The 26928-nt window shown below is 35.1% G+C and overlaps 1 long non-coding RNA gene across 16 annotated transcripts in view; it reads left to right on the top strand.

Moving 5' to 3' along the window:
• Positions 1 to 22684, top strand: part of LOC106560027 — a 141660-nt gene extending 118976 nt beyond the window's left edge. For 8 of the 16 annotated variants that reach the window (XR_005374134.1, XR_005374131.1, XR_005374133.1 and 5 more), the window contains 5 exons: positions 15364 to 16927; positions 18348 to 18397; positions 18675 to 18784; positions 21901 to 22109; positions 22557 to 22684. This is a non-coding gene — a long non-coding RNA (uncharacterized LOC106560027). Of the gene's footprint in view, positions 1 to 1211; positions 1336 to 9341; positions 10672 to 15363; positions 16928 to 18347; positions 18398 to 18674; positions 18785 to 21900; positions 22110 to 22556 lie in introns of those variants that run through there. The other 8 variants (XR_005374129.1, XR_005374130.1, XR_005374123.1 and 5 more) reach the window with 7 other exon arrangements.
• Positions 22685 to 26928: the final 4244 nt, after the last annotated feature.

The raw sequence follows: 26928 nt of genomic DNA, 5'->3' as shown, positions 1-26928 counted from the left end.
TCTTTTTATTTTCTCTTCTTACTGTCAAATATGCTCATTTTAAAGTTTATAATTAAAAAAGACAGCAGATCGTGAAGGCAAAGATAAAAGGAATAGGTCACTTAAATGACTGAGTATCCTCCTCTCAAAATTCCTATAAAAATATGCATTCCTGCATTATTTCACAAGATGCTCTCCAGAATAAAATACATAAAACAATTAAACATGTTTTTACTGATTCAAAAATATTTCATGCTATTTGTGTAAAATCTAAGTTATTTCTGTTTCCTATCTTTTACAATATCATTTAGGATGTAATTTGTATTAGTAATTAATAGTCTGACAATTAAAATTTTTACTTTTAATATGAATTTTATATTTATCTATTTTTCTACCTTTACATTAATCATACTTAGAAGACTATTAGTATGAATATTAATTTTAAAATTAACATTAGAACATACTATAAATATCTTAATACAAAAGCTTTATCATATAACAAAAAGAGAAGAAATTTTTTGTTAGCATCTCCTGAAAGTGATTCATCATACATTTCTTATACTGATTTTACCAAAACAAATGAAAGTAAAATATATTTATGATTACAGCAATTGTTTGGCTTCAAAATAATTTAAGAATCCCAATATCTTGCTCTCACAGTTTTTAGTATATTTATATCAAGAGCGGTGGATAATTATTTAGAACAAAAAAAATCATTTTGAATCTCAATATAGCATTAAAAGAGAGAGAATGTCTTTCCTCAGAATTTAATTAACAGCATCACTAAATCTTTTTTTTTTTTTACAATGGTGACAAAAGTCTTTGCTTTACGAGATATAGTGGCAGTTAGTTCTGTCTCTCTCTTTTTGCTTTTCTTTCTTAATGTGTGAATTATATACTGTTCCTTAAAACCTGCAGTTCCAAATATGATCCCTGAAGTGACTATAATTTCTATGGACTCTATGGCTTAAGTTAAAATTTAACATAAGAAAATTGTTAAATGTCTGAACAACTTATATTTGATTATATTGATGACTTTGTTATGAAGAATTATATAATCAATAATTTTCTTAACATTTCACCTGACTGAATTTTATCAACAGCAAAATTCTTGCAAATATAAAATAAAATACTACCAAAAACAAAATTTAGTGAAATTTGGTTGCAAAATGTTTTTATAGAGAAACTAGATTTATGTCCTTCAGAACAATTATTTTATCTTGTGTCTGTAGGTAATTCAGATTGAGTTCAAAGTCTCCTGAATTTTGAATAAATGTGTAGATTTGAGAAAAATTGAAATACAGCACAAGGACACCCCACATGGATAGGAAAAGATATTAGTTGAAACTTTCGAAGGTAAGGAAAAAAAAAAAGCAAACCTTGGAAGTTTGATAAAATTCCACTGTTTTAAGTGAAATTCAAGCAGAGCCTTTGGCTTGTATAAAAACAGAATCTGGGGATCCCTGGGTGGCTCAATGGTTTAGCGCCTGTCTTTGGCCCAGTGTGTGATCCTGGAGTCCCAGCATTGAGTCCCACATCAGGCTCCCTGCATGGAGCCTGCTTCTCCCTCTGCCTGTGTCTCCGCCCCCCTCTCTCTCTCTTTCTCTCTGTGTCTCTCATAAATAAATAAATAAAGATCTTTGAAAAAAAACAGAATGTGAAATGAATTTTCAGCTAATACTGATGACAGGAGAGAACCATGTAATTGGCAAACACAGTTTAGAAGGTGGTTAAGTGCAGTGTCTTTAAAAACTTTTCTCCCACCCTCTTGTTTGACATTCACATACTGTTAAATTTGGGAATATTTCAATAAAATGGTATGCAACTCTGTTGGGAACCAAGAGACCCAGCATTGCCATAAAACAATTAATTTTTACAGCCTTGATATATTTAGTTGAAAATTGGAATTATAGAACTTGAGTCATTTTTATCAGTAATTACCAAATTTAATGTATTTAATAGCACAGATTTAAGACCAGATTGCCTGGATTCAAATCCAAACTCTCAATTATGAGCTATATGACTATAGAAAAGTAATTAACATCTCTGTGTGCAATTCCTCATCTGTAAATGAATTGTTATAAGAATAAGATGGTCTAACCTTTGCAAAGCGCTTAGGATAGTGTCTAACACATAATAAGTGTCTAACACATAATAAGCATGCTATAAATGTTTGGCATAAAGTAGTAATTATTATAATTATTAAATATTGAAATAATTATCATTTAAATTATTAAAAATTATTACTATGTGATAAAAATTTGGCTTCCAATTTAGAAGTTTTGGTTTAGAACTTTAGCCAGAGAGTCAGACCACTTTTATAGATAAAATAAGACTAGATTTCTGAGGCTTCAAGTCCAAGGCCACACTCAGGATTGTGATACATTATCCAAATAATGAATGCCAACCTAGATACATATTTGGTGTTGACCTACTAAGCCATTATGGTGATACTTGACTTGCCTTCTGGAATTGAAACTTCAGTCATTGGTACATGTTAGAGATGTGGAAAGCACAAAGGTAAAAGCCACACTTTGAAAGAGCTGAGGTGAAAAGCTGAGATTTGACAATAGTGCTCTGACTCTGAAGCCTGAATCATGCCTGTCTAACCTTTCTAACAATTTATTATGGATTATGAAATTTAAATATCTGTGATAAAAGACATTATAATGCGCTGAACCCCCATATGCCCATCACTCAGCTTCTGCAGCTGTCAGTTCACATCCAACTTTGTTTCTTTTTCATCCTTATCTATTTCCCCTGGTCTTAAAATATTTTGAGCAAATTCTTATATTTTATTTTATCCATTGATATGAAGATTAAAAAACACTTAAAGTAACACATCTAAATTAGTAACAATAATTTATTAATAAAATCCATTATCCAGTTTGTGCTTAAATTTCCAAGTGTCTTATACATGAAATAATGACATATTTTAATTTTCTCTGTTTGAAATTACTGACAAGACTTTTAGAATCTTTTTCAGGTTAGAATTTCCTACACCGTCTCTTTTCCTTCCATCCTATAGCTTCCCACAGACCGGATTTTGATACAGGGTAGTTGAATATGTTACTCTTTCCTCTGATTTCCTAAAAACTGATCATTAGATCCAAATTTAGTGTTTTGTTTAATTTTTTCAGAACTTTTTAGGTAGTTGATTTTTTAAAAGCTTTTCTTCGAAGTAGTAATTTCTGAATCAGTCTCTCTCTCTCTTTCTGTCTCAGTTATTTATGATAGTGTCTAGATTATTCAAAAAGAGTTTGAAATAGTAATATATCCATTATATTATTTCTTCTTCACTTTTTCTTGAAATAATTATTTAATCATAAGCTTCCCTTCATCTACTATTTGGCTATTCAGAGATTTAGTTTGTATAGAAAAGATAGGATAAGTATTTATTTTTCCCTTTATTTACTAGTTTTCAAATAAGAAGTTGGTTCTCAAATCTCTTCCAAGAAAGACAAATTAGTTTTATTATTTCTGTTTCAATATGAATTAATGCAATTAAACATTTCTCTTTTGTTTTTTAACATATTTAATATTATATTTTAAATATTTTCAACATTATATAATAAAACTGTGTAAACTTAAAATTTGAAAAACTGAATAGTGTACAGTCATGTAACTGTCAACTAATTTCACAATTAACTTTTTAATATATTTATCATATGTCATATATCCATTTATCACATATTTTTACATCCATTTATCTATATTTCTATACCATCAGTGAAGCCTGAGTTTTATTATACAACTGTACATTTATCATTAAAAATATTTTATGAGGGCACTGGATGGCTCAGCGGTTGAATGTCTGTCTGCCTTTTGGCTCAGGTCATGATCCCAGGGTTCTGGGCTCCAGTCCCACATCAGGTTCCCCGCAAAGAGCCTGCTTCTCCCTCTGCCTATGTCTCTACCTCTCTGTGTGTCTCTCATGAATAAATAAATAAAAGCTTTTAAAATGTTTTATAAGGTACACAGGATTCTTTGTATCTTCAGCCTCATAAACATGGCATTCAGGTTGGTCTCTAAATAGTTATGTAAGGTGAATGGATGGATAGATGGTTTGACAGATGGAAGGATGGATGAATGGATGGTTGACTGGTTGGTTGGATGGGTGGATGAATGGATGCCTGAAAAGCTAAAAAGACAGAATGCAACTGAGAGGGTTGAAATTAAAGCAAAGCTCTTCTGTCTCTTCTTACCCATTCTCTTTCATTCTATGAATTTCTTACCTTGCCAGTTTGTTGCAATTCTAAAATGGAAAAAAAAAAGGCAATGTATTTTCCAATACTTAAAAATGCAATACATAGGCAAATTATGGTATACAACATCATTATGTTCATGATTATCATTGATAAGATTGAGCAATTAACTCACTTAATCCTCACAAATATTTCCCAAATTGTACAGGAGGAAATCAAAGCACAAAGACATTAGGTAATTTGTATATCTCACTTAAGAAATGTGTATATACTCCTCTTCTGATAACCTCCTTTAGTCTCTTCATGAAAATTGTAGAAATCACTACTGCTCAGGAATTACAGTCCCTAAAGCGGTTATGCCCATACCCTTTTCACGGACACAGCATTGCCATGATTTTTTTTTTCTTTTTGTGAAGACACACAACTTTTTCTTGGAAATTAAACTTCAGTAATATTACTAAGTTAAGATGCCCACTGATAGTTCCTTGAAAATTGGATCATCTAAAATTACTGCCGATTTCAGCATACTCTGTATTTCCAAGCACAAATCTTCATGCAGCATGGCAATAGCTCCTGGAGTGGCTTATTTAACCCTAAACTTTACCTATGGCTCAAAACTCATTGTAGAGTAACTTTCTTCCAAGAAAAAAAAAATTAAAAGAAAAGAAGTAGAGAGTAAGTGGGGAATAAGAAATTATAATGTCGTATGTGAATAAGTTGTTCTCTTTTCTTTTGAATCAAAGAACAGATTTGTCATGTTTCCCTGAGGAAATTAGTCTTAAATTGTGTACCTTTCACTTGCCAGAATATTAACAGAGCTGAATTATAATAAAAGGCTCAATTCCTTGAACTCAGTAGTTCTTACTCTTTTCATTTCCTGTCTTCAGATATTTAAGAATAAAATGGAGAAAAAAAAAAAAAGAATAAAATGGAGAGAGAAAAGGAGTTTATGTTAATTAGCAAGTAGTGAGAAAAGCCTAAAATGTGAATTACATAGTGAGTCTCTTCAAGGCTTTATTCTTTCTAGACCAATTTGGCCAATTTGTATTGATGGTTTCCATATTTGAATTAGTAAAATATAGAGGAGAGAGTCCTTTATTAATAAACAGGCTAGAACTCTGGATTTATTGCATATCTAACAAAAAGCATGAACTAAGTTTGAAGTGAGGTGGGATGAAGTTGAATATATTCATGTTGTTTTTGAATTGAGTATATACATAACATAATGGGGAAGTCATGGTCAGTAATTCCTCTCTGACTTCTTGGGAAGATTGACTTATAGTCATCCCCTTAACTCTTTCTAGTTTTTTCTCTTCAGTTTCTTTCACTTATAGTCCTAATGGAGCGCTTCTTCCTTATCTATCCCTCCTATCCTTGTAATTTAGCTAATAATATTTTCTCCCTAGAAAGACTGTCTTACTCATGTCAAGAACACCTGCTTATCAGCACAATTAAGTTAAAAGTCTACTTCATCTTATCAGCAGGTCCTAAAAATCCCTATTTTATAGCACTGATTAAGTATCCTGCTTTGGGACTTCTTCCTGCTTTTCCCATGACACCTAGTGATTGGTAGGGTCAAACTTCTGAATTGTTGCCAATCTGGTGGGTATAAAATGGTGTGCCTTAGTTGCTACTTTTTTTTTTCCCTCTTCCTCTCTTGAAGAGTGCATATATTTCCTATCATGATTATCATTCTGATTATTATTATGATAACAGTAATTGCATTATACTTTGATTTTTACCTTCTTATTTATTCAAACATTGTGTACTCCCTGAGGACTCAAATTCATTCATTTTTCTCTTTATCATTAATATCTGGCATTGAGCTATTCCTTTTTAAGACATTCTATCAACTAGTAAAAGATAATCGCTAGCTGTCACCCTATAGTCTGTGTATTCAGATTACTGAACATTATTGAAATCTAAGTATTTAAAATATTTCTTTTTTTTTAATTTTTTTTATTTATTTATGGTAGTCACAGAGAGAGAGAGAGGCAGAGACACAGGCAGAGGGAGAAGCAGGCTCCATGCACCGGGAGCCCGATGTGGGATTCGATCCCGGGTCTCCAGGATCGCGCCCTGGGCCAAAGGCAGGCGCCAAACCGCTACGCCACCCAGGGATCCCAGTATTTAAAATATTTCAAGGGACATTTATTTCCCATATTTATATGTAATTTGCTTTAATCTATAAACTTTTTTTTCATATGGCATGTTGTACTCTACTAAAATATAAATAGAGGTTGGCAAGTTCCAATATCATTGGTATACATTCATACTACCAGCCTGTCAACCAAAATGCTTTTGGTTTCTTAAATTTTTTTGAGGGAAGGTATCTATTTGTGGAGTTTTGTTTCTTTGTTTATATTCTTATTTTCCCTTCAACAAAACTGTCCACATGAACCCAAATCACTGTTCTAAACAACTGAAATTACAGAGAACATATTTGTTTTTCCCAGCCCATATGATTAAAAATATGATAATAATAAAGCTATCTCTAACATTAGGTAAAAAAAATATTTTTAAGTCTATTTTAGTTGAATGGGACAATAATTAAACTAGTCAATTCTCTCCCATTATTCAATCTCTATTCCTAAAAGAGAGAATTTTCACAATCTGGGGATCTTATCTCATAGGGATATGGCTATCTAGATGTATAATGTAAATAACTGCTTGCCTCCCTCCTTGCACCTTAGATTGAGTTGGCTTTCATTTAGCTTCAATTTTTGGTTACTTCACTTATTCACATGGGGAGAAGATGATAAGGTTTCGATTGAAATCCAAAGTCATGTGAATAAACAGCTATTCAGAGGCCTCACTCATGGCTGAGTCTCAGCTCTGGCCCCACCTCCACTCTACCTAGCTCCACTGGTTTGGGATGCTCATAAATTTGAGATGTTCTGACCCTTGTTCTCTAAAACTACTATGTTACAAGTAAGGAGATTTTCCCTCACTGGTTACCGATAAGAATAACTGAGAGGAATTAATTACAATTGTCGTAACTATTTTATCTTAATTTGGGAGATAAGATATGTTAAAGTAAGAATAAAATTATTTTACACAGTTCATGCTAGACAACACAAAGTTGTCTCTGATTTAGTGTATTATTTTTAGCAAAAACATGTACAGATTATGAATCGTGAAGATAAATCTGCTCTTCTCTTTTCCAAGAGGAAAAAAGTCACACCAACAGAGAAAATTTCTCAATGTACAACCGGGCTTCTTGTTTCTTTTTTTGTTTATTCCATAAAATGTTAGAACTCCTAAAATAAACTTATAAAATGCACTCTGTGTCTTGGTGGATACAGAGTGCTTCACACAGGTTGTAGCATACACATTTAGAAAGTTAGAAGCTCAGCCCTCCACTTCTGTGTAATTGATATTTATAAAGTAAATGGTGAATATGATCATACATTTGGCAAATGGTAATAATGGGAACAGGAGAGAGTAATGGACTTCTCATGGTTGATGGTATAATTGAGAGTGATTGAATTAGAACAATAGTATCTTCTAGAACAATACTGATCAGGGATAATTTTTGTCCAAATTTTTTTCAAATTTTATTTATTTATTTGAGAGGGAGGGCAGGAGCACAGAGGAGAGGCAGAGGGAGAGGGAGAAGCAGACTACGAGGGAGAAGCAGACTACTCACTGAGCAGGGAGACCAATGCTGGGCTTAATCCCAGGATCCTGTGATCATGACCTGAGCCGAAGGCAGCTGCTTAACCAAATAAGCCACCCAGGTACCCCAGGGATCTGTATTTTAGAAGTAGAGTTTGTTTTTAAGAAAGTATTTAAGGAAGTATTACTGAAATGTATCCACTATAGCCTTGGAAGTTAAATAATGTAACTGGCCACATCCTTTGTTTCTTCATTACAAATACTGAAGATTTTTACTTTGAAAGATATGCTCCATAAAAACAAAAATCATGTCTGATTTGTCCTTGACTGTGGACTCCATTGCCATTGAAATCTTCTTCAAAGTAGAAAATTCAAACATACTGTATTAATGAATTTGTGTAGGAACATGAAATGTTTAACTCTCTTTAAACCATATCTACATGTATCTATACCACATATTCTATCAACAAATATCTTTTACTTCTCTGTATACAAACACACACAGTAGAATGAGCTACTTTTATTCATTCAACTAAACTTTGTTGTGTATTTCTATATATGTGGTCAGGTGCTGGAGACTAAGAAGGACAAAAACAGAAAGGATTTTTGCTTCATGGAATTTATAATTTCTCAGTGATAGATATCAGATAGCTATACAAAAGAATATTTTAGTCTGACACAATTGCTGTTGTGTCATACAATATATATACATGTAATATACAACATGCATAATATATGCACCTGATCTAGAGTGAAGAAAACATCTTCTAGCTAAGAACAAATATATGTAAGCTTCTTTTAGAATGTAGGACCTAAGAAGAAAATCAAGATTCATGTTTATTTTCTGCTGAGTCTCCACCATTGGGTATAGTGAATTGCATGTTGTGAGCACTTGATAAATATTGACTATGAATGAAAAAATGAACCAAGACTTGGACTCTGAAAAGTCAATAGAAAAGGGAGAACAGAATTTCATACAAAGTCTTGTGCAAAAGCTATGTGTAATAGTATTTGCCATTACCAAACTTGACACTTTCAGGAATAAAGGACAGTTTCATGTAACTAAAGTATCAAGAAGGAGGAACTTGCTGTGAGAGCTTGCACTACAAAGGGCCTGGCTACCCAAGTCCTGTTGTCCAAATTAAAGAATATAGCCAATATTCTCAAATTAATGTAGAACCATCAATGGATTACAATATGACTAAAATAGTCTTTTGTAGGAACATCAGTCTGGTTAAAATAAACAGCTATATGGAAGTTAAGAATAGACATTGTAGATGAATAGAGAGGATATAAATTAGGAGATTGGCTTCAGTTGCACAGACAGAAGATAACACTTATTTATACTAGACAGGCTGGGGTTAGTTGAATAATGCCGTCCTCCAAAGACATCCACATCCTACCCCTCAGAACCTGTAAATATGTTATCTTACACACACAAGGAATTTGTAAATATGGTTAAATTAATGATCTTGAAATAAGTAAATTATCCTGTATTATTTGGGTAGGCCCAATGTAATCACATGATTTTTTTATTAGAGGAAGATAGAAGGATCAGAGCCAGAGAGACAGATGAGAAGCTGCCGTGCCAGTGGGCATTGAAGATGGAGGATGTGATCATGAGCCAAAGAATGCAGGCAAACTGCAGAATCCATAAAATTAGCATAGGCACATGTGCTGATGGTGAGAAATACAAGAATTCAAGGGAAATTGATGAAATCAATAATGATAACTTGGACTTGGTATGTATATAGTGGTGAGACAAAGGGGATTATCAAGAATGGCTCCTATGCAACTTTCAGGAGAGATCCTTTTTTTTGAAGTTGGGAACAGTGGAAGAAGACCAGATTTGAAGCAGGAAGATAATGTTTTTCTCTTTGGACCTACTGTGAATGAGTTGTCTTTTAAGACATACAAAAAGAAGGTCAAGTAGGCCATGGGGATTATGCTTCTGAATCTCAAAGCTAGAGGACCTATAAGAGATGAAAACTAATCACAGACTTCAATAAGAATGAAGTTCTGATTGGAGCTGTTTGGAATGAGATATGGGGCAGAAGCCAGACTGAAGTGGAAGTGAGACGAGGGTTACAGATGAACAAGTGGCATTAACTGACATAAATACTTTTCTCAAGTTCTTTGTGAAGTGGAGAAGAGAGAATTCTGGGAAGATAGGAGGTCAAGGAAGTTTAGAACTTTTTTTGAGTTTTCATTTGTTTAATATTTGAGAGCTTACATTCTCAAGTAAAGAATTTTTAAAGAGGGAAATATTAAATATACAGAAGGAAGCATAATGAACATTTCAGGTTTTTGGTTTCTAAAGATGAGAGGGAAAAAAAAAGATGAGAGACATGCAGAGATATTGTCTGTAGATAAGGGAATGACCAGTATGTATATTATAATAAGAGAGAAGTGAGGAAAGGATCATTATGGATGCAAGTGAGTTAGAGTTTTCATAGCAAAAGGTTAAGAGAATTTGTGATTAATGGAATGTGTGATGTGTGTGTGTACGCACACATATGTATATAAGCTAACATACACACACAAGCATATATAAATGGTTTTTACATATATATGTGAAAAGCATTAACCAATATTGAACTGGAGAGAGAGATTGAGAGCAGGGGGGCAGGGAGGGAGAGGAGAGATGGAAAGGAGATCTTATCATCCTCTAAGAGTGAAGCTGGATGGAGAAAATATTGGTGAGAGAGTGAAGGTGGCTTAGATTTTGAGTCATAGAATTTTGGGTGTATATCTCTGCACCTTCAGTATCTTGCAAATGCCTGACAAGTAAGGAGAAAACAACAAGTTTAACTACTTTCCTCTTTTTTTCTCTATAGATTTTTCTTACCATGATCACTGCTCATAGATTATTGTTAATATCCCTACTGTTTAAGTAAATAAACTCTCCTATAGATCATTCTTTGAGCTTTTCACTAGAAATGGCTCACCGATCCCTATGTTCGTATTTATCCATTAATATTATTTTAAAATTTATTTATATATTAAAGAGAGAGATTATGAGCCCTGGCTCATAGGGAGGGGAAGGGCAGAGGGAAAGAATCTCAAGCAGACTCCTCACTGAGCATGGAGCCCGACAGACACAGGACTCGATCTCAGATCTCACGACCCCAAGATCATGAATTGATCCAAAAATCAAGAGTCAGCAGCCTAGCCAACTGAGTCACCCAGGCCCCCCCCCATTACTATTATGAATCACTACCCCCATATTTCATAAATTGAGGACCATCCCTCAGGTGCTTTGCTTGCTACATACTGTATGAAATAGAAAGAAGATAAGTAAAGGAGAGAAGTAGAGTGAGGAAGATAAATTTCCTTGAGATTAGATTTGAAAGCATAGAATTGATAAAAATGTACAATGCTAACTCAGATAGACAAAGACAGTAACAGTGACTGGTGGTTACAGAACATAAAAGTGAATATTTAACTAAATAAATACTGATAAAAGTAGATGACACAATGATGATAAAAATGGAGGAAAGAGGGTACAAGTTCCTTTCTCTCACATCCCATTCCCTTTATCTTAACTCAATAGCTGCAGCTCATCCAGAACTTTAAGGGTGAAATAGGTAAAAATTACTTCATTTTTGAATAGGAAATGAAGTAAAATTATTATGCATGAATAGCTTCTTTGTGGTATGCATTATTCTTGGTATTTTCAGGAAAAGAAAAAAAAAAGAGAGATAAGAGTATGATTCAGGTGACTGCAGAGGACATCCACCTTCACAATATTTAAGGGCTCTTGCCTCCTTTAGTTAATTTTAACTGCATATTTTAAAATTTAATTGACAGTTAACAATACTATTTAGCATTCATCCATGACTGTCATCGTTTTATGTCTGCTGAATCTATATTCTTATTCTTTAAGAAAGTAAGAAATGGTACCAAAAATGGCATATAATATTCTTTAAAATATGCAGGCTAGGCCAACATATTACATATTTATAGGTCTAGCTACACTTGATTATATTGCATTCAGTTTCTTGGAAGAGAGCAAGGTAATTGATTATGTTATTGTTTAAATAAAATGCCAGTGAAAATAATATTTTAAAAACCAGTTTGAACCACCCCTACAATGTTGTACATAAAAAGACAATCCAAGAAGAAATCAATATCATTGAGTAAAAAGACAAATTTCTGTTGCCAGCAACCATATAAATCACACCCATTGCACGCTGCTTGCCATTATTAACTACAGTCGTATCTGCCTCTCTGTAGCCAAATATGGAAGCAGGTGTGCATACAAATATTAAGCTAATCAGGAAACTGCTTTTCTCTATTTCTAAGGTAATATGGCTTATATGTTTCTTTCTATCAGGGTTGCCTTCTTAAAGCAAATGAGTTTTGAACTGAGTATCGAAAGAAATGCTGACCTTAAGGAGAAGAGATGGGAATCTATTCTAAGAGTAGATTGAGCAATAGCCTGGAAAAGTAGTAAGTGGGAACTGAGAGAGAAATTAAGGATGCTGAACGAACCAAAAGGATGTGTTACTGGCACTCAATGAAAAATAAAATTAGAAAAGCATTTGGCTTGGAAGAAAGAAGAAGAGAAAGAAAGAGATTTTCAGCTTACAGTGTGCTATAACACTCTGTAGAGTCAGGTACCATTTTCCCATCTCTAAGCAGAAAGTTTTATTGGTGATGCTGAGCTAACACTTGTCTACTTCATTGGCTTGTGCTTAAGTCCCAAAGGAATTTGCCTTAAAGCTTAGCATGCCTAACGTTTAAAAGTGTTAAGCCATGAATGATTGAGGTATTGTGTCTTATTTGAGCCGGCCAGATCAAATGCACTCTTGAAATGGGGTAGCATCCAGCTATATTCATACTGATAATATAGTATCATGACAAAACTGCAAAATAGTCACATGGATTAGAATGGTTTAAGAACGATAACCACAGCCATTTGGAAGATAAGACAAAGTACGTTGATTACAAAAGCTAGCATAAGACATTCCTCCAGTAAAATTGGCTTAAAAATAAATAAAACTGTTTACATTAGGGAGAAAAATTGCGTCTACTGAATATATTATCGGGAATGGAGCACAGATTATTGCTAAAGTTTAACTTGTAAAGAATCTTATATTTTTAAATCATGATTATTAGAGTTTAAGGAATAGTTTCTCTGCAACTACACTTATTGAACCTTTCTCATGGGATTTTTATGGAAGTATCTAAGATAATATACACACACAAATGCTGTGTCATTATGTATCAAATATCTCAGTGGAATCAGAAAAATTCAGTTAGATTTATGTGTATGGCCTTTGGGATATAAAATATGTGAATAAAATAGTTGAAAGTTTCACTTAATTTTCAGGCTGTAGTGGTGGCAGATAAATAGCTGTAAACTTCAGGGTAATAATTACAACTGAATGGTTCTCAAGGAAATACATATCTAAAAGCCTTTCTTTATTCTAGCTCTTAACCTTATTTTGTACTGTACATCTAAAATATCAAACATAGGGAAGCCTGGGTTGCTCAGCGGTTGAGCATCTGCTCAAGGTGTGATCCCAGAGTCCGGGGATGGAGTTTCACATTGGGCTCCCTTGCAAGGAGCCTGACTGTCCCTTTGCCTATGTCTCCGCCTCTCTCTCTGTGTCTCTCATAAATAAATAAAATCTTTAAAAAAAACAAAATATCAAACATAAATTCATAACTCTGGGAACTAAGTGAATTATTTTACAATCTTTCATTGAACCATTCATATAATTATAGATCTCAGTAACTATTGTTAATATAGGAGAGAAATGGTAGAAAGAAATGATGGAGGTGACTCATGTAGAGGGATTTGAGTTCAGATGAAAAATGAATTATATAGATTTAAGATCAATTTGGCATATGTGTCACCCTTATATACTCAATACATTTCTATATTACTAGTTCACATAGATTTGTTTCCTTTTATCTATTACCTACCAAATTCTATTTGATTTTTTTAAGATTTTATTTATTTATTCATGAGAGACAGACAGAGAGAGAGAGAGAGAGGCAGAGACACAGGCAGAGGGAGAAGCAGGCTCCATGCAGGGAGCCTGATGTGGGACTTGATCCTGGGACTCCAGGATCACACCCTGGGCCGAAGGCAGGTGCTAAACCACTGAGCCACCCAGGCTGTCCTATCTATTTGATTTTTAATTTATCTTTGAAATCCAATAAGATGAACTCTAAGAATTCGACATGGATACTGGTAGAGGTAAAGTGATACAATGATAACCATGACATGTTTATACTAGTCAGATCCTTTTTTAATTGCATGCAAATAAAATTATAATCACTTTGAAGTTTAAGGATCCAATACATAATATAAGCATTAATATAACATAGTTGGGGCTAAGGAGAAAATGTTAAAAAGAAAACAAACACCCAAAACAGAAGTCACTCTCTGAATTCCAGGTAGAAAGAGTTTAATATAGGGACCATTAGGGTGAGAGAAGTCACCATTGAAGATCAGAAGGTATTTCAGTCCAGATTTAATCAGAAGAGCAGAATCACTACCAGTGATATAGAATAATGATTAGGATTTGACCTTACACAATGCAGGACCTAGCTAAACAGTTTATGTCAGCTATTGCTCCTGTGCTGGGCACTAGACTGGCATCAGCAGGCCAGGTGGTCAAGAAAAGATGAGTATGGAATGCAAGAGAACAAGGACAAACTAGATGCTTATGGGAGATCTAGAACCTCTGAGGGAGAGCTGACACCTGCGTGGGCATCTCATGACTTCTAACCTTGCTTTCTATGATAAGAGCACCTGAAGTAGAACCTGGTGACCTTTTGGCTTCCTGAGTGGTACAATTGTTTGAGTGTCTAACCCTTGGTTTCAGCTCAGGTCATGGTCTCAGGGTCGTGAGATTGAGCCCTGTGTCAGGCTCCACACTCAGCACAGAACCTCCTTGAGCTTCTCTCTCCCTCTCTTCCTCCCTTTCCTCTCTCTCTAAAAAAAAAAAAAAAAAAAAAAAAAAAAATCTTAATAAAAAAAGGAAGCCTGTGACCTTCATTACAGAGTTAAATATGCATCTGTTTGTGGAGTCAGAGAAGCTAAAGTAAGAGAGATACTGAAGAAGCTGTAAGAGCTATAAGCTGGGTTGCTGTTTCATACCCACAAAGTGAATCAGTGAACCCATCACAACACAACATTCAGAACCTGAATCAACCCTGACTTGTCTAGAATATCCATGAGTCTGCCTCACTCTTACGTTATGAATTTCACTAAATATCTCTCAAGGCCAGCTTCATTCCAGAACCCAAGAGAGGAAAGAATTCTGGAAATACAGTTCCAGTTTTGCTGATACAGAAACATAACAGAGAGACTGATAAAGGTTACTACAAATCAACTGGAAAGTACAGCAGGTCATCATCAAAAGCTCACTGACAAGCAGCTAAGGAATCTCTAAGAAACTCTCATTAACACTCTCTCCGCAACAGCAAATGGCTGGTTCTTAGAAGCTCATTGGGAAGCCACTGAGTCTTATGTCTTCCTCATATATAGTAGTACAACTGTACTAAGAGTATAATGACACTTCTTTCTTTTTTGACCCTCCAGATTTCCAAAGTGTTTCTCTTATTGAAACAAAGCGAGAACCATAAAGGGAAGAAGATTCTGGGAAAGGAAGTTCCTGGCTTCTCTCATAGAGTGCAGTAAAGCCCTTGAAAGAAGAAGTTCTGGGGTTGCTGAATTGTTAAGAGACAGTCCAGAAAATATAAATGGTCAATGTGTGTCCCTACCCAGGGAAGGATCATGTAACATGTCCTAAAAGGATCAGGAAACAGAAGAATTGGTATTTAAGCTGACTCTTAAGGAGAAATAGAAATGTTCAGGCAGTGAATGTAGAGGAAGTAAAGTAAGAAAGGTGGGGTGAGCAGACAGCTTGTGCACAGGCATGAGTAGGCAGGAACACATGGCGTGGGTAGGTAGGAGCACAGACATGGGTAGGTGGGAGCACATGGCATGTGTAGGTGGGAGCACATGGCATATACCATGAGCTGTAATAGCTGAGGAGGATTGTGGTCTGCAATGCAGCATGGGAGAGGAATGGAGGAAGAGGAGTCTGGAAAGGTCGCATAAGAAGCTTAAAGGCAATAGTGTGCCTCATGAGGGAATAACATGGGTAAATTTGCCTTTTAAGCAACAGAGAGTAGTCAGGCAACAATGAAGGAGAACAACTCTAAACAGTGCAACTGGTTCCCCTTTAAGAAAGTGTACATGAGAAATGATGGAAAGTGACTGAAATCTGAAAACTTGAACATTGAACTAAAAATATGACCAGATTAATGAGTTTGATAAGTTGGGAAGGTGTCCTGGGGTCCTGACTTGGGTAGCTAGTGTTTCATCCATTGCACTTAAAGACACAGGAAGCTAGGAAAACTGAGGAAAATTATGAATTTGGTTTTAAAGCATTTGGAGTTGGCAACCTGTGAACTATTCACATAACACTGTTCAGTGTACAGTTGTGAATATGAGTGTCAAACTCAAGGAAGAAGCCTTGGTGGAAATGTGTTTGTGAGTAATTATTGAAGCATGGTTGAGATACAGGCGTGGATGAATGTTTGTTGAAAAAACAAGCCATGTCATGAATAATAAACCTCTTATTAAGTAGTTAATGAGAGCTTGGCATTATGCTTCAACTGTGGTTTTTTTAATAAGTAGATAATAATTTGTTCCTGCCCACACAGCAATAAGTAAATATCTCGGCATGTGTGTAGTTCAGATTCTAAACTTAACGAAGTAGGGCAGCCCGGGTGGCTCAAGGTTTAGCGCCGCCTTTGGCCCAGGGCCTGATCCTGGAGACCCGGGATCGAGTCCCACATCAGGCTCCCTGCATGGAGCCTGCTTCTCCCTCTGCCTGTGTCTTTGCCTCTTTCTCTCTCTCTGTGTTTCTCGTGAATGAATGAATAAAATCTTTTTAAAAAATTTAAAAAATTTAAACTTAAGGAAGTATAAGTAATATACTCACAAGGAACTGGACATAAATAGTAAAAATTGTGCATATTTTACAACTAGATTTTTTGCTGGACTCTCAGTGACAAATCTCACAACCTTCAGGATGTTGGCCTCATTTTCTTTGCGTAGTGCTATGGGGAAAATGGAAACTAGAAAAGCATATAGAGTAAGTCTTTGCCATAAAATTGAAATTCCATAGAAGTGATAAAAATAGCTGTGATTATATGTATCAAAGTTAAAAGTTTAAAAGAAACATTTAGATATTCAGTCATCTTAATGTTTATAAATGTCCTGCAGTGAGTTAGACCAGACATCCTCATAATTAACTCTATGTTCCTGTTTTGATGCAGATTTCAGTTTTCTGGGGTAACAATATCTACACTAAATAAGCATATATTCTGTTCATGCTTAATTGTCCGTTATTTTCAGTAATAGAATACTTATTATTTGGGAGGAAAAATAGCAATTGAAGTTTCATATTGTAATAATAAACAAATTAAGATATCATTACTACTTTTCACAATGCTCTGTCTTAAAGCACTGCTTGATTTGGAAGTGCATTAGCTTTTCCCCAAAGCCTGAAACACTAATAATGAATTTCAGGGGAAGAATGAATACGTAATAGAGACCTATAAACAGATATAATCATGTCTTCTAACATGTTAAGAGGTCTCTGAGTGTCATACTTTCCTCCTGTATGCTTTGTATTCAATCTCTCTCTCTCTTTTTTTTTTTTTTTTTAACATGGGCAACAAAGCAAGGTTTATGAGCGATAACAAAGTGACAGGGCAAAACTCCTGAGGAGGAAGGGGACCTGAGAGGTTTGCCTCGGGTTTCCAAGTCTAGGGGGTTTTATGGGCTTGTTAGTGGCCTGTTTTAATTTGATTAACCTTCCCTGAGTCTGTCATCCAATCAGAGTTTTCTCATCTATCCATCAGATGGGAAAGGTCTGCATTCACTCTTAAAGAGAAAAGCATGGACATAAATCATGGACAAAATGTTGTTCTTGTGGACACATAATTAGATAAATTTACTTCTGGGGAAGAGGAAGCTTTTCCTAGAACATATGTTAAGATAAAAGTTCTGTTTCCTTCTAGTGATCTTCCTTTATTTCTTTCCTTCCTTTTTTTCTTCATGTGGCTAGATCATATGTGGAAGGTTGAGGAATATCACTGTGGCTTGTGGGGAGCCTAACTGAAATGACACATACATCAGAACTGCCAAGGACTTGTCACTTGATTTACAAATTAAGAAATGTGTTCTCATTTACAAATGTGCTAATGGTGAATGATAGGAGATGTGTGTTAATGGACAAGTAGTTCCTTTTATGTTTTCCATAGTTTAAGTCAGGGATGAAAATCTTTTTTGTGAATGGTCAGGTAGTACAGACTTAGGCTCTGAAAGTTACGAGGTCTTTGCTGAGGCTGTTCAACTCTGCTGTTGCACATGAAAGCAACCGTAAAAGATTTATAAAGGAGTGAGGAGATGAGGTTAAAGAACAGTACTATAGAAGGAGTGCTGAGTAAAAATATTTAAAAAGCATTCCTAAAGTTAAAAAAAATCTTGTTCTTGATCATGTCCTTCAGCTGGTCAATGGACCAACCACAGCACCACCCTGCCTCTTGACTTCTGTTAGGTAAGACAATATGTCTCCTCTTCTATAAGCCTTTTGTAGCTGCTTTATTTTTGCTGTTACTTGTAGCCTAATTCATCTTGAATTAATTCCCTTCAGCCAAATAAATATTAAAACATTCAACCTCACCACATCATGCCTTAATACATAGGTCATTTGTGGATATTAGGTACAATATTAACTGAGTAGTTAATGATAATTGAGTTAAATTGTAGGTTTGATGCTCATGGGGTCAGTTCAATTGTTCTATTTTATAATTGTGGTCTTCTATTTTCTACAGTTCAATAAGTTGAAAGAGGATGGTGGAGTAACATTTTATTCATTCATTCTACAATATTTATTGGTCAACTTCCAGGTGCAGGCACTGAGCTTGCTACTAGAGATTTAATGGTAAGTAAAATAGGTTTGATTTTGATTATAGGCAGCATGCATTCTTGTAGGTGAGGAAGACATTAATCAGATAATCACGAAGTTATGTCTTTACAAACTGTGACAAGTGCTACAGGGGGCAAGTACGGAGAGTCATGTGAGTCATAACAATGAGATATGGCCTAATCTGGGGATTAGAGAAGATTTTCATGAAGAAACAATGCTTGAGTTGGGAGGTGAAGGGTGTTCAGGAAGGAGAGAGAATTGCTTAAGGCCAGGGGAGAACATTCCCAGCAGAACTCCGAGGTTGTGTGGCATTCACAAACTGAAGGAAAGACAGTGTAACAGAACCTCTGAGAGCCTGGGGATCTTGGTGTGAGAAGAGTCTAGGAAGCAGGAAGTGGTGGATCCTTCAGGGGTTTGGAACTTTGGTTAGGGGCAAAGTCAAAGTAATGCAGGTGAACTACTTACCACCTCTTTCCACAGATAAAGACATTAAACCATTCAAAATAAAAGTGGCTGTAATTCTTAAACTTCCAAGTTGCAGCAGCAACTTTTGCAGGATTTCCAGGTCCCATACACAATCTCAGATTCAGTAGATGTGGTCTGGGGCCTGAGAATCTGCATTATTAACGATGTCACAAGGGATGCTGATGTTCTGGTTCAGGGACCAACCCTGAGAACCACTCGTACGTGACTTAACAAAGCCAACATTTTTCTTTCTATACTTGTATCATGAAAAGCTGAATATGAAAAGCACTCTAGATTGAGAATCAAGAAAGATGCCATTAATTGTATATCTGTCCTCAACTATGTAGGATTCAAGGTCCTTTTCTTGTTCAGTATTTTACATGAACATGTTTGCTCAGAGTAACTGAATTGGTCCTTAAAACACCTTCCTGAATGAGGTAGACCTGAGATGGTTATGACTTCTCCTGATCATTTAACCATCATTAACTGGTTTCTCCACAGATACCAGATTAAAATGGGGCTGAAGGCAGGGCTTCATGGTGACCTCTCCACTCCACATGCCCTACTCTTTCCATTATACAGCATTTAAATAAACATTATGGACATTATTCTTCCTTCCAACACTAACATTTACTGTTACTATTAAGTGCCTGATAAATTGTCTTAACAGTCATGGCCCCACACTATTAACTGAAAATTAAAACTCGAGTGGTTTGTTATCCTGTCATTATTCTGAAAAGTAAGTCAAGTTTATACCACTTGATGTCCTCAGCAAATGACTTCAGTGTGGTTCTCTTCAACACAGAGACTGGAATCCGTTATGTAGTGAATATGATTCTATAGGAAGCAAACAAAGAAAAACCAATAATACTATAATTTTTTCAGAGGATGACAGTAGGGGTAAGCATTCAAGCATTTAATTCAACAAAGATAGCAATTCAAATGAGAATGTGTGTGTGTGTGTGTGTGTGTGTGAAGTACTGAGGACTATCCTTGTGGATTTATTTAGTCTCTGGTTTGTTTTCAATAAAATGTCTTCAAAATTTCTCCCTTTTATATAACCTAAGAAAACACTATTACTTCATTTCCCATTTGAATATAGTAGTTGATAAAGAGGTTTTGTCTCACGCTTTCTGATGTTTGTCATTATGGACTTTATTATGGACTTAGCACTAATGAGACACTAATCCCTAGTTGCTTTTCATTCATATTTTAGAGTTTTCTAACAATATTTGTGTATTATTTTCAGTTCTTAAATAATTGTTCTCGTTGTGGAAAATGAGGTGAAATTTAATTATATTTACTAACGTGAATAAACTTTGTTAACCTAGTGATGGGAAAGGTTGTCAAGAGATAAATCATTCTTCTTGTCAACACTACCAAAGAATGTTTTTTGTGTCACTATTTTTTCCAATATCAATTTCAACATGAATAATACAATATCAACTTTAGAGAGAAAAATGTACATTAAAATCATCATAAATAAATATAATCAAATAGGAAAAATAATTAAATTATTGATTTCTTAGTATACTGCTATTAGCACATTGATTGCCTGTAATGCTTCAATGAATTTTTATTTTTTATTTGTTTTTTATTTTTATTTTTATTTTTTTATTTTTAAAATATATTTTTATTGGAGTTCGATTTGCCAACGTATAATATAACACCCAGTGCTCATCCCATCAAGTGCCCCACCTCAGTGCCCATCACCCAGTCACCCCATCCCCCCGCCCACCTCCCCTTCCACTATCCCTTGTTCGTTTCCCAGAGTTAGAGGAGTCTCATATTCTGTCGCAGTCACCCAGCCGCTAAGCCATCCTCAACGAATTTTTAAAAAGTAAAGGCTTTCTTTGGAAGTTCAATAGAAATATCACCTTTTTATTCATTAATTCATCCATCCATCCCCCCTTTCATTCATTCACTGAGGATCTTCTATATAGCAAGTAAAGTTCTAGGCATTAGGGATATTTAATAAAACAGATGAAAAATCCTTATTTCAAAGAATTTCATTCTATGGGACAAATTAAGATAGATAAATAGATTATTAGTTGACAATAAATTCTATGGAGAAAAATAAAGCTAGGAATTCAGAGAGTCAGAAAGGCTGTTCTAATTTTAAATAGAGTAGTGAGGTGATCTTAACAAAGAAAGTGACACTTGAGGGAAGACCCAAATAAAATGAGGGAGTGATCCCTGCAGTTGATTACCTAGGCAAACAATATCCCAAACAGAGGGATGGAGGGCAGATGGAAATCAGTAGAAGCTATTTGGAAACTTGTTGAAAGTTAACCGTAAAATAAGAGTACAAAAAGTACCACAAATGACTTCAAACTACACAAGTCAAGTATTTCATTTCTAACAAGTTCCAAGGCTCCTGGTCCATGGACCACACTTCAAGTAGCACAGGTGTGTACACATGGAGACCTTCCAAGTCTTGAAGGCTAGTATAAAGATAGAAGATAAAATGATCCTTGAGATGAGAAATTGTAGGAAAAAACAAAGAGTAGCTGCAACCACCAGACTTGCTAAACTTGTAAATCCTTGAGAAATAGAAGAGTTGTGTCTATAAACTATTTAAGCTACTGGGACATTAGCAGCCCAAGGCCACACGAATAAGCGGTAACACGTGAGAGTTGATCTTCTTCCTATCCTTCTACCCCTAGAAAAGACTGCCAGATCGTCAGTGACAAGACAGGACCAAGTCACTCCTGCAGAGGCAGTGCCATGTTGAAGGGGGCCCTCTGCTGGACTGAAGAAAACATATTCGTTTTTGCCACATTACTGCATTGAATAAACTTCAGGCTTCTTGGACTAAACAAAAGAAGGAAGAATTAAAGACAAATCTCCATTTTCATCAGGATTAGGGCAGGATGTGAGATTTCAAATCTTACCTTGAAGAAGTAGAACATATTGGTCACATATAATTATTTGTATTTGCATTTATATGTTTGCATCTTTACCTCATCTATATAGAGTAGAAGTTCCAGGAGGCACAGGACAAGGGAGGCAGAGACTTTGACTTTTGTATTTCCGTAGAGCACAGTCCCAGGCACAGAGAAATTATCCAATGTACGTTGTGCTCAAATACTCAAATAATGATAACTGATTGTAAGTGTGTACTCATGCATTTTTGCCTAATATCAAAATAGGCAAACAAAAATGTTAAAATGATCATTTGGCCAGGGTTCTTGGAGATATCATTTTGCCTTTTGCAGCTGCACAATTTATATTAATTATCTCAAAGCCATTCTTTGTTGCTTTTCACTAGTGTTCATTGTTTAAGGACCATTGTATCTTGTGCCTTTATATCAACCCTCAGGACTGAGAGATCCTCAATGTCTGTGCACCTCTACTACTCAAACTGCAGTCCATGGACCAGAAGCATCAGTATCAACTAGGAAGTTGTTAAAAATGAAATTTGGACCCCATTCCAAACCTGCTGAATCCCAGGCAAGTGATCTGTGTTGGGTACCTCTGGTGCACATTGATTTCTTAGCTGGTAGTATCATACTGTTTTATTTTGTTACGGGTTGTTTTTTTCTTTTTTTTTCCCCCTGCTTTTCTATATTCATGTTATGCTCTCAGGCAATCATCTTTCACAAATCCCTCTTGATTATTCTTTTCCTTCCTTTACTTTAGATCCCATGTCCTCTGAAAGAGGGGAAAAAATGTGCCTTAGGCCCTCATACAGGATGATGTCAGTGATTGTATACAAAGTATACCATTACAAGATGCTTTCATTGAAATGAGCTCAGGGAACTACAAATGATTTTAGTGACACTGATTTTTAGAGAAGTAAAGGATAACTACACTTGAGAATGTGCTTACCTCTTTCGTGGGGAATCCTGTTAGTTGCCCTAGTATTTCATTATTTTGTCCTTAATCAAAACCAAGGAATGTTAGAAAAGATAAATTTTATATAGAGAGACATATATATGTAATGTATGTTATGTATACACATAAAATATATAAAGCATATAGACATGTATGAATGTATATAATTTTATCAGAGCACTTATGAGTTAAAACAAAATCAATGCTACACTGTCACTTCTCTCTCTGCCGCCCGCCCCCCCAACACAGTCCGTTAGCCTGAGAAGAAATCCTATGCAAATAGTATAGAAGAAATACTATGCAAATGTGCTAATGGTCCACAGTGTCTTCTTTCAAGAAACACACTGGATATGTATCATTTTTTAAGTGTAAAGGACAAAGTGAAAGCCATATATGTATCCATGTCTAATCTGTCTCAAAAATTTTGAAATACATACCCCCTATCACTTTCTTTGGCTCTCATGACTTAATGTATTTAGGATCATAAACCTGCAGTTGAGAGACAGGTGCACTTTTGAAGGGATACTTTTTTTACCAGATTTCTCATTCCAAACTAGTCATGGATAGTCATAGTTTAATAATAACACATGTTAGGTAAACAAGTAATTGATAAGTACATTGACACCATGTACAATGAAGGGAATACAAAAACATTGTAGGGTTCTAAGCATGGGGAAATTGCATGGAAAATCATAACTGCCATAGAAAGAACACTAAATTAGGAATCTGGACACCTAACTCCTCTTCAGACCTCATGAATATGTGATGTTGGAACAACAATTTCATATATTACATTTTTTCTTACCCTTTGGAATACATTATATATAAGTTTCTCTTGACCTATGATTTAATTTTATAGTCTTACCTATAATGCTTCATTTTACTGTGTCTTAGTTGTACCCCAATCGATTTAGTTGTGTAATAACAAACAATGACTACATTTAGCCCATATGATCAGACATATTTATATAGGCACAGTATAATAATAGAAATGCTGTTGGACTTTGGCTAACGTTTTTACTCATTGTGGTCACGCCGTTTTGCCTCTATGTGGACTTCCTGACTTCATTGTACCTTCCCTCCTCTTTTCTGCATCCCCTATCTCAAAAAAAAAAAAAAAATCATCTTATAGATGACATCCCCTTAGCCAATAGTGATAAATATATCAGTATTCATGTATCAGAATGAGTAATAACTCATGACAGCCTGTATTTGTCAGAAAGCTTGGGTTCTAAGGACTAAACATTAAGAAATGAAGCTCTGATAGCATTATCCCATTATTCTTAATAACATCTCATCTAGTAGACAGACTAATGTGATTTTCATTGCTTTTAATGTGAAGTCCATCAGATTACATGCACCAATAAAAAGGTCTGGCATCAGTGTCTGCACAAGCTTGAAAGAAACAGAATCTTCTGTAATGAAATCCCATGCAAGGCTTATCAGTTACTAACACCAGGTAAAATGCTAAGGAACACCCAGTCAGGAAATCAATACCTATTCATGTAGAATTTTTTCTGCTGCAATAGAAAGATAACATTAACATTCTGACATATTAAAACATTGTGTTTGCATGGCTTCAGGTACCGGACTACATAATAAAGATGTTTCAATCTCCAAAGATTTACAGGATCTTTCTGATTCATTGAAGCCACATGAAGTCAGAATACTTATCTGAGTGTACACAGCACAGACTTTGGAGATTTGTTCCTTTCACTTGCTGTTTGTTCCAGTCCCTTTTCTCCTTTCCTCTCCTTTGATTCCATGCTGTGATATTTTGGGAAACATTAAGCCCTTGTATGGCTTTTGCCATTCCCATATTTAGGCAGAAAAATGATTCCTCTACCAAGAATTGTTTTTCTTGGCTTGGAGCTGATATTCACACATTTGGATTTGTTTGGTTTATAATATCTTAGGAGGCCCTTGTTGGAGCAAAAACATAATATTTTAAAAGGGATGCCTTATTAAGTTATATTCATGCAAAATTTATCATGGGTTGCAGTTATTAGATTAGCTAGTATTTTGTCAAGGCTTTAAGCCAATGGATTCTAGCACTCTTTGGTTATATAATATCTTTGTCCAGGGAAAATACATGTCATCATAGATCCTGGCCTGAGAAACTGGAATCCAGGGATTTCTGTTTCTCTTGTTAGCCTTTTTTATGACCTGCAGTAGTAACAATAAGTACCATTATTCATCTCTTTTCTCCAAGGAAAATGGTTTCTAGCCATCCTAGAAATTAAACTTATTATCAACATATTCATCCTGAAGTTACTTATCTAGCAAGCTCATCCTCCCAGAAGATGACTGATGTGTGTGTGTGTGTGTGTGTGTACACCTGGATGTATATGTTCATACAAGCAGAGTAGGAACTCTTAAGCGAGACAATGGAAAATTGAACTTTTTATTGTATAATGTGCACGAATACTTCCCATATTGAGAAAGTAAAAACAAATCTGTATTGACTGCGTTCTCTATCACATTGTTTGAAAAACACTAGAGAACTATAAAAATATATTACTATTGACATATAACTTCTGGCAAATTATTGACTATGCCTCATAACTGACAGAGGCCGCAGAGTAAGCACTCTGAGTTGGAGAAGACAGTTATGGAGAGTAGGTGCCATGAATCATCCTTGCTAGGACAGAAAGTTGAGTGAAGATAGAGGACTAAAGTGACTGTACACATCAATTAGGGAATTGTTAAAGATGCTAAAAAGTATCAATGCCTTAAAAATATATCTTCACATGATTTTTATATTGTAACTACCTCCAATTTCTCTCCTCAGCCTAAATAACAATAGTACAAGCTATGTGATAACTTGGACAAATTCAGTATTTAGCTATATTCTCTTCTCCCAGACAATTTTCAAATAATCTATAAATCCATCCTGGTTGTCATTTGTTTTTTGCACTGTTTAGTTCTGGGGCAACAACTTCACTTTCCAGTCTTGCCATACTATATAATCTATTTTGTCAAGTAGTGAATACTGTCATTCCTATGTCTCTATAGGCTCCACCCATCCATGAAGAGCCACTTGGTTGTTCCTTATACCATAATATTCTTCTCCACAACTCAGCCTATTCCCCCACACAGCATGCTTTCTCCATAGAGGGCACAAACTAATCTACTTTGAGGCCAAATGTCAAAATACTTTATTTCCTTTTTCACTTATTTTAGTCTAATTTTCTCCTCAGTAACAGGATTTCTAAGAATATAACTCTTTTCAGTGAAGAGAAACTTACATACTATAATGAACAGCATTTTACTGCTTGATTTTTTTTTTTATAATTTATCAATTCCGAAGACAGGATCCCCTTTATATTTAAGTAGCTAAATAGCCAATTGAAATATTTGATTCCAAACCATGGAGACATGTGCTCCAAGTAGTATATTCTGATTCTCTTGTTAGAAAAATGAAAGTCAATGGCAGCAGCAAGACCAATAAAATAACACAAATATTGACAAATATGTCAATTACTCTCTTCCCTCTTTTTTTTTCTTCAGAGAAAAAAAGCGCAATACTTTTCAGTTCAACTGGAAAAAAGAATTCCTAAAGATAAAAGAAACATTTAAAGATTATCCAGTGGAGACTATTTTTGTTTTGGAAGGCCACTCCAAAGCACAGTGTACAGATTAGAGGTTGAAAGGGAAATGGAAAAATCATTTTTCACAGTGACATCGCAAATGCAGACTTTTGACAACATCTGGTTAATTGAATGATTTTTAAATTAGTTAAATGAATGCCTGGGACTCTCTCCTTTCCCATTTCCACAGTCTTTTATTCAAATGGAAACACAGCTGTGGGTATATGGCCTATTCATTGTTTCAGTTTTTGGAAACAAGATAAAGCA

This window comes from Canis lupus, chromosome 19, assembly GCF_011100685.1.
Source record: "Canis lupus familiaris isolate Mischka breed German Shepherd chromosome 19, alternate assembly UU_Cfam_GSD_1.0, whole genome shotgun sequence".
Taxonomy (NCBI): Eukaryota; Metazoa; Chordata; class Mammalia; order Carnivora; family Canidae; genus Canis; species Canis lupus.
This window is presented reverse-complemented; position numbering and strand designations above follow the sequence as displayed.